This window comes from Melozone crissalis, unplaced genomic scaffold (genome assembly GCF_028551555.1).
Source record: "Melozone crissalis strain CALT ecotype California unplaced genomic scaffold, PUWL_Pcris_2 ptg000017l_1, whole genome shotgun sequence".
Lineage (NCBI taxonomy): Eukaryota > Metazoa > Chordata > Aves > Passeriformes > Passerellidae > Melozone > Melozone crissalis.
Genome location: NW_026535795.1, coordinates 5,209,679 through 5,219,060, shown reverse-complemented (window position 1 = coordinate 5,219,060; position 9,382 = coordinate 5,209,679).

Here is a 9,382-nt window from a genome sequence, read left to right as displayed (position 1 = left end):
TACCTAATTGGGCAGCAGGACTGCAGAAGGATGCAGCTCTGGACTCTGTGCATGGTCAGGAGGCTGCACAGGGTGAATTTCCCCACAGCTGCACAGCGTCACCCCTTGCCTGTGTGTGAGAGAAGGGAGAAAACCCCAGGCAGTGAGGTGGGGAATGCTGTGGAGCAGAGAGAGGGAAGGGAAGCCCCAAACACCACATTTGTCAGCCCAAAGGTCACCAGGAATGATCTGTCCCTGGTGCCTCCTTACCCACCTGCTTCCAGTGACAGCCTTCAGGTGGCTGCAGGTAGGAAAGGATGGATTTCCACCATTTCCACAGCTGCTGAGGAGTTTTAATTACACCTGGCACACCAAGAGAAGCCTAAATCAAAGCACTTGGCACGGGGGAGGTTAAATGTTGCTCTTTTCAAGCTACATATTGTTTTTGGTTTTATCTCTATAAACAGAATATTATGGAAGCAAACGTGGCAACGCTCAGTTGGCGCTTCCTCCTTAATCCACCTCAGCATTTGCCTGCTCTCAGTGGGTTTCTGCAGTAATCACATTTCCTTTATCTTTAATTCATAACCTGATCTTTCATTTAAAGCATTTCTTTCTTCCTCCAGCCCTGTGTATGCATATTCCTGAGATACTCAACGTAACCTAATGCCAGAGGGAAAGTGAGGTGAATTTGTGCAGCGCAAAACTTCTGGCGGAAGGCTGACATTTGAGGAGGGATCCAGGTGCCTGAGCACACGTCATGTGCTGCTTTGGAGCCCCCCAGGGCAGCTGAGGCATCCCCAGAAGGGCTGGGAGACGTGACAGGGACCCTTTGGGAGGCCCTGGTCCCCAAGGTTGGCTTAATAGAGCAGGCAGAAAATCACAATGTCACAGTAATTATTCCTGATGCTGAGACAATCCAGGGCCTGATGAACACCTCCTCTCTGGCTTATTTTATTCAGGGATTTTGATGAAGATGAGGGTGAGAGATTTTAGCCTTTGCAGCATGCCTGGGGAGGGTTGTCCCCCATTTTGGGCCACAAGGGGACCCTGGCCCTGCAGCCCTGGAGAGTATAAAATGCTCAGATCTGCCTTTAATCTAGTGACAGGATTTGTATAAGAATTCTACAAAATCTGGTAACTAAAGCTCTCCAGAGGTAGAGGATTTGCTGTGATCCTGGGTGGAATAAGCTAAGATGTTATTTCTTTCAAAACCTAATCTGGCAGAGATGTGGGTAAAACCCCCTTAAATCCACAGAAGCCCTATTTTAGGCTGAAAACATGCAAAAAATATGTGTTTTAAAAGAACTGGACTCCAGGTATAGGATGGATGCTTTTTCCTGAGCTGCAGAGACATAAAAGGAGTTTATTTCAATAAATGTGGGATCACTTCCTTGCACTGTGGCCATGGAGGGGATGTGGATGGGAGAGACCGCCAGGGCAGCTGTTTGGAGGAGGAAAGTTAATAAAAATCACCTCCCAAAGCTGCTGCCCCTCTGTCCCATCTCTAATGCACTAACAGGACTCCTCATCCAGGTTTTCCTGGCTCTGGCTTCCCTGAGCTGTGTCCCTTTGGAAATGGGAAGCCAGAAAAATACAAGAATAACCCTTAATAACCTGCAGCTACCCCCTGGCACAGGGCAGCATTTGCCATGGGATCTTCCCTGAACATCTTGAGCCTTGGGATGCTTTGTTCTGCTGAAAGGAGAAGTGTGGGCGATGCCAGGCGGGTGAGAGAGAGGAAACGAGCAGCATGAAAGGAAAACAATCAACAAAAGCCAGCCCAAATTAGCAGCAGCAGTCTGGGAAGTGGGTCCATTGAGCAGTTTATCTGTGAGTCAGATCACAACGGGCCCGGCTCATTCCCACTGCTTTCCCCCAGGAGCCCATGAACACAAAAATAATTCTGTAAATACAATTATTTGCTTCTTGGAAGTGCCTTTTTCTCCCCTCAAACAAACAGAAATAAAATTCCACAATGACTCCATAGGAAGAAAGCATGAAACTCAATTAGTTGCATTAATCTGCTTAGCCTTTTTTTTTTTTTTTTTAATGTGCATTCCTGAAGAATAAACCCATTTTTCCCAGCTGGAGAGGGGCTGTCCTTGAGCAGAAGCCACAGCACACACAGCCTGTGCTGCTCCTTTGTCACTGTCCTGGTGTGACCCAGATTCACAGGGGATTTGTCACCACTCTGGGGAACGAGACCAAACCGGGCCAGGCAATGCAGAGGCCAGTCCACATTTAGGGAGGGTTTGTAGCACTGACCTCACCCTGGGCTTTTATCTGCCCTGGATGGGCTCAGATGGACCATGTGCAACTTACAGACTGATTTCTGCTTCTGGGGAAAATTGGGGCAGGTAAATACAACTGAGAAAAAACCAGAAAAACAGTTTTCCCTCTAGGAAACAGGGCAAAGCTGTCTGATAAAACAGCCTCTTGGTAAGTTCCCTAAGAAAGTCTGGAGCTCTTATTATTTTTATAACTTTTATCCCTCTGGTAGGACAAGAAAAAGGGAAAATACGACCAGAATTTGCATGTAGTTGCTTGCAAAAGGAATAATTTGACGGCCTAAATTTGATTCTGTTCCTACACCCAGATCAGCTGCTGGAGCCTGGGAAATCCCTCTGGTCAGTGTGTCTGGCAAGAGACATAAATCATCTTACATTTATCCTTCCAGGAACTGAAAATTCGTGGTATAAGCAGAAACTAATATGCAGATATTTATGAAATGGAAGAGAAAAAAGAAAGGGAAAAAAAGAAAAGAAAGGAGACCTGCAAAATGAAAAATTTGAGGTCTGATTCATTCTGATGGAAAGGAGTTTTACAGTTCCAGGTTTTCAGCTCACTGAAGCTCCTATTAATTTTTTTTATTATGCAGAATGTAAAATCTGCATTTAATAAATGTGGGATCACCTCCTTGCACTGTGGCTATGGAGGGGATGTGGACAGGAGAGACCCATTCACATCCCTTCCATAGCCACAGTGCAAGGAGGGGATTGGGATAGGAAAAAAATGTTTTGGGGTAGGAAAAAAATGTTATTGTTATGAGATTGAAAAAAATTAATAATCTTTCTGCCTTTCACTGTTAATGAGGCACAAAAGGATAACAAACCTCCATTGTGCAAAACTCTCTGCTGTTCCGTACTCGGGGGTTTTCCCCCATCTCCTCCCTTTCCCCCCATCACTAACAGCCCTGTAAAAATGCAAAGCACTTCAGCAAGGCGGAGAGGAGATGCTGCCTTCGAGATAACACAACACATTCGCGACTCGGGGCAGGGAGGAATTCGCGGCTCCCAAGCTCCGCTAATGAGAGAAACCTTAATGTTAATCAATTAGGCACACCGAGTATTAATGATGTTCTTCAGCCTAATTAGATTAGCAGAACACGAGCAGGGCCGCTCGGGTTTTCCCCTGCAGCTCGCAGGGAGCAGCATCACCCATCTGGCTGCTCCGGAGGGAGGCGATTCCCCTGTGCCCGCCCTGGGCACGGGCAGAGAGCAGACAGGGATGGTTTCTAGTTGTCCCCACAGTTTTTAAACGTTTGAGGTTGGAGACAGAGGTTTATCAGCTCTCAGTGTGCCCTGGGCTGCCCCCAGTGCCCACAGAGCTGGAGCTGTCCCAGGGGAGCTCAGGGAGGAGCAGATGCTCTCCAGCTTCACAGCATCCTCCAGTGTACGAGCATTGGGGGGTAGAATGGCTGGGACGGATGGAGACGAGAGAGCTTTGAAGTTAGGTCATGGAACTTGTGGTTTATTGCAAAGGGCCTGGGTGCAGGGCCCTGCTGGGATTTGGGGTTTATTGCACAGGGCCTGGGTGCAGGGCCCTGCTGGGATTTGGGGTTTATTGCACAGGGCCTGGGTGCAGGGCCCTGCTGGGATTTGGGGTTCATTGCAAAGGGCCTGGGTGCAGGGCCCTGCTGGGATTTGGGGTTTATTGCACAGGGCCTGGGTGCAGGGCCCTGCTGGGATTTGGGGTTCATTGCAAAGGGCCTGGCTGCAGGGCCCTGCTGGGAGCTGCCAGCCACAGCTCAGAGCAGGCCCCAGAGAAGAGAGGGGGAGACAGGATGAGAGGATAAGAGAGTAAAGGCATAAGAGAGTAGAAGGGGTCAGAGCTAAGAGACAAGAGCTAAGAGAGCAAAGTTCTCGTTACAATACAATAAATCATCTTCTGCATTGAATATTCTGATTCTCACTAACCAATCTGAGACAATATACAAATCCTATAGCATTTACATACAGCCTATAAGAATCATTACATTACCACACTGTGCTACATTTTCAACCCTAAAAACTCCTCTTTGGGCCCCTTCTGCCAAGCTGGCAGGGTCTGCTCTGATGCTTGGGCCTGTCTGCAAGCAGAGGGTGTTGTTCCATCAAAAGGGGATTACCTTCAGCTGGCCATGCCATTGTTTTCCAGTTGTTCCAGTTGTTCAGTAACTAAGGTATCTCAAAGCTTGCTTTCATTTCAATCTCACTTATAGTTTTTATGTTCTCAAAATCTTTTGCCAGACAATCATATTTATAAGGCTTTCCTGTTTCATCTTCCCCAACACTCCAGGAATCTATAACCCATTCCCAAGAGCCACCTGGGAGCTGCTGGGATATCCAGGACAGCAAAATACCAGAACTATGGAAAAATGAGAGGGGCCTTATCTCCCAGAGAAGAGCATCGTGAGATGTAGAGCAAGACAAGAAGCAGATAGGACACCAGCAACACTCACAAATCCACTGACCTACAAAGTGTGAGATGCCTGAAAAACACTGATAAATTGGGCCTTCATCAGTTTTCATCCTGGTTATCTGATTTATGCAGATGCAGGTAACACACTGCTGAGGGCCCAGCTCCCAGCACAGAGAAAATGAAAGACACTGCAGTGCCTTAATGAGGGAATATTCTTAGAGCAGATCCAACTGAAGTGCTAAAAGGATTGCACAAATGATCTTCCCAGATTGCTGGTGGGGAATTGGGAATTATCACATTTAAAAAGAGAAAATTGAAAAAGAAGAGATAAAAATAAAGTTTTAAGATATTGTTAAAGAAAGATGAACCACACCTCAGAAGGCCCCTGACTGGGTTTCTTTAGCATCTTGGGCTGTCTATCAAGAGAAGCACAGGGAGCAGCAAATTTTTGAGAAGTCAAATGGACAAGCCTAGATGTTTAAAAATCAAAAATCCATCTTTTTTTTTTGGAGCCTCAAGCTTAACCCTACGGATTTTATTTTCCTTACAGAGTAAAACAAAAGTAAGTGTCTACGTCTCCCAAGAAAAATCCTCTGTCAATCCCTCCTTAGGAATGAAAGCATGCAAAGACAACAAGCACTTTACTTTTTCTATTAAAAATGCTTTCATTGCTGCTCTTTAGGTGGTAAACATACAGTTGGGATTGGCACAGGGTGCCCAGGGCAGCTGTGCTGTCCCATCTCTGGAAGTGCCCAAAGCCAGGTTGGATGGGGTTGGGAGCAACCTGGGATGGTGGAAGCTGGCCCTGCCCATGGCAGAGGGGTGGAATCAATGATCTTTGAGGTCCCTTCCAACCCAAACCATTCCATGGTTCCATGATTCCATGATTCCATGATTCCATGATTCTATGAACTACAGAGCAGATTTTATCTGCAATGCCACAGAGGCTTGGGTAGCTCAGGATTTTCTGTCCTTCCCCCTGCTGAGGTGCAAGGCTTCATCTGTGACTTCATCAACTTCCAGAGCATTGCTCCACTTGGAACAGATTTTGTATTTTTAAAGCAGAAAGCCAAAATAGTAAGAGATCACATTTTTCACATTAGTTTGGAGCAGGGCACATTAGTATGTTGAACACTCATTCTGGAGCTACAGTTTCTATAGTTACTTGTGCATCAGGGTTTCACTGAACTACTGCAATATTCATTCTACAGCAGCTCTGCTCCCCCCTTACTAGAAGGAGAGGTTTGTCAGAGAATTTGTGGTGAGTCCTCCCTTTGTGTGCACTTTTAGGTTTCTCAGAGGACTCTCTTAACTGACAGAGTGTTACTTGGTAATGAAGCAGGCGAGCTGTAACACCTCGGAAAATTCAGATTTAATGTGAGATTCATTCTTCTGTGCCTCTCTAGGAAACTGGATGGTGGCTCCCTGGCTGGAGAAGACATGCAGCACCTCATTAGAAGGAGCAGAATGGTGTCATTTTCCTCTTCTAAAATTGCTGCTTGCAGGTCAATATCAAAACTTGAGGGAAGACAAAATTCTGGCATTTATTCTGTTCTAAAGAAAATTATTTGGCAAGAGAAAATGCCAGCCCATTCTGCTTCCTCAAATTCCCTGGAACTGTGTGAAGGAAACCCAGCTGTGGTCCCTGGCAGAGCCACAGCCACCCCTCACACCTCCTGGTCACCCTCACATTTGCTGGGTTGAGGTTGCCCTGGCTGGTAAAACACATACATTTCCCTTAACCAACCACTCCTCTTTTTTTCTCTTTGATATTAAAGCAAGTTAGATAAATTATTAATTATGAGCCTGACCCAGAGACCACTGGGCTCAGTATGAGGTTTACCATGGAGTTCCACCTGGGCCAGAGCACCTGGGATTATTCCTGTGCTCCAAACCAAACACCCTTTTTACTTTAGGAGAATCCAGGCATGTTTGTCTCAGAGTGAGGTGAAAGCATCAGGTTAATAGCAACCCCAATTATAACATCTGAAGAAAGAAAATCAAACTATAAAAACTTCCCTTTTTATATAAATGACAGCTCAGAGCCCTCTATCCCTGCTTGGGAAGGGAATGCTTGAAATAAGAATTTACCAGCTTTTTGTAGAAATAATACAGCTGCCCTGTTTGAACCCTCACCTGTTGCACAGCTTTCTGCTTACAAATTGTGTATTTCCCATGGAGTATTGTATGACTAGATACATTATTCATATATATAAATATATGTATATATAGATACATATAGATTTTACTTTTGGACCTTATTTGGATGTCATGAAAGGTATTTGTGGTTTTGCTGCTGCAAAGTTGGAGTGCAGCACACGGACTGGATTTCTGTCCTTTCCACAAAGAACACGCTGCCCGCAGCACAGAGATGTGCTGGCCATGGCACCGAGCTCCATTGCCATCTAGTGGCACCTTCCCAGCCCACCTGGCCCTGCACAAACCCTGAGGGGCTGACCCTCGGAAAAACAGGGGTTCATCCTTTTGCTGAAATCACATCATGCCAATCACATTCTATTTGGTTGGTGTTTATTTTTCTTTCCTGTGTTATATGAAGTTAAGTATGCAAAATGAATTGTCGGTATTTGCTCCCATTCCTGCCTCTGGCACGAGGGCAGAGAGCTGCAGGGATGGGGCAGGGCAGCCAAAGGATGCAGGAGCTGGGACAGGGAGGAATGAGCCACTCCTGCACATCCAGACGTAGGAGAGACTGAGGGTAGGAGGCTCTGCACAACCATCTGTGTGTCACTCACAGCTTTTATTTACTGGCATTTTCAAACCTCCAGGAAGCTTCCAAACAAACTCCTCAGCAGAGAGAAACGGCTCATTGACTGCCTGGGATGCTGCCACGATAAATGCCATGCAGTTCCTGCTGCCTGCCCTGCCCCAGGCTCTCATTTGTGTCACTTCCCCGCGGCTCTGCTCGGCACCGACCCCGTTTGTTTGCAGTCCCCAAGGGCGTGAATAGCCCTGAGCCAACCACAGGTGACACTTGGCTGCTGATCTTCACTCACCAGAGCAGGGCAGACACCCCATGGCTTCAACAGGGCTGGTCTGGGGATGAAGAAGGGAAATGATTCTTCTTCCCTCTCAGGTTTTGCATTGCTGAAATGGCTCCCGAGGTATTAAAAGTAGAAGTTGAGATTCCTCAGCTCTGCTTTTCAAGGTTGTTTATTTCTTATCTATTACATTCTTTCCCTGACCTGCTGAGATCTGTCCAACAGGTCAGTTCGTGGCACACTGACCACCCTTGGGGTAGTGTTGGCTTTTTATACTAAGAACTACGTGTACTTTATTTACAATAATTTTCCAGTACCTATCACCTATGTTAGACAGTCTAAACCAATCCAAAAGTGTCACCATCACAGCAGAAGATGGAGGACAAGAAGGAGAACAGGACATACCCAGATTCCTCCATCTTGCCTCTTGAACCCCCATTCTGAATCCCCAAAATTCTACTGTTTCACCCTGTGACAAATTAACTATCATTCTACTCAAACCCTTGTGGCTTGTAAGTCCTCACACAAAGTGGGTAATTGTTTCCATGGGGTAAAATCCAAGGCACAGGTGTCTTTGACTCCATGTCAAGATCTCTGAGTCCCTCACCAGGGTCTCAAGTCATCCACGGCAGCCAGAGGAATGTCCTGGCTTCCAACACTTCCCCAGCAGCCACAAACCTCTTTTTGCCTCCAAAAGCATCAATCCTCTGTGTCAGAAGAGGGTAATCCAGCAGGAGACAGCAACTCACAGGGCCTCGATGCCACCTGTAGCCCCCCGTTTCTCTTCACAAGGCACAATTCTTCCCAAGAATATCTCTGGATTTCACATTCTCTGAACCTCAGAGAAAGGAAAACCAATTCTTGTCATTTGCTGTGCCTGTGTTTGTGCCAAAGTAGAATGCAATATGGAGATCGTTTACCCAAAGTGATGGTGTTTTGTTTCCTTGGTCTGTTGGGGCCAGGTGTATATGTGAGTTGGGACTGTCAGGGGACAGTCATGAGATTCTGTGCAGTTGCATGCAGAGTTGAGTGCTTGGCAGATTCAGTTTAGATGTAATTAATATAGTATAGAATGATATAGTATAATAAGGTAATTAATCAGCCTTCTGATAAGATGGAGTCAGATGCATCATTCTCTCTCACCTCGTTGGGGGTTCCCTGTGAATTCCTGGTGCCTGAAGCTCCTGTAGCCATGAGAGGCCTTATTAATGCTACAAATTAAGCACAAACCTGAGTTCCAACCTTCCTCCTCAGAGATGCCACATTGGCCTTGCAGCAAATGGCACCATGGACACACCCCTGCCAAGAACTGCAGCTGGGAAAGGATGATGAGATGAAAAACACACACACAAGTACCTGTGAAAGAGTGATTATATTTCTATGCCTTTATAGCAATATAATACTTCATATCAGATTGGAAAACATACTTCCAAATATTTTAAATTACCTGTACACCTAAACAGCCTGGTTATGGAACAGGAATGCCATGTTGCTGCTCACTAAAATCCTTGAATTGCCAGTCCCACAGCAACATAATAAATGCCCAGAATCCCAGGAGCTTTTGTTTAGCTCTGGAAACAACACACTCAGATAAAGCTCATTTTATAAACACTAAAATTGCATTGCAATATCCATGTATATGTATATATATATATGTATATGTATATGTATATACACCCATACATACATATATATATATATATGAAGAAAAAACTTCTAAC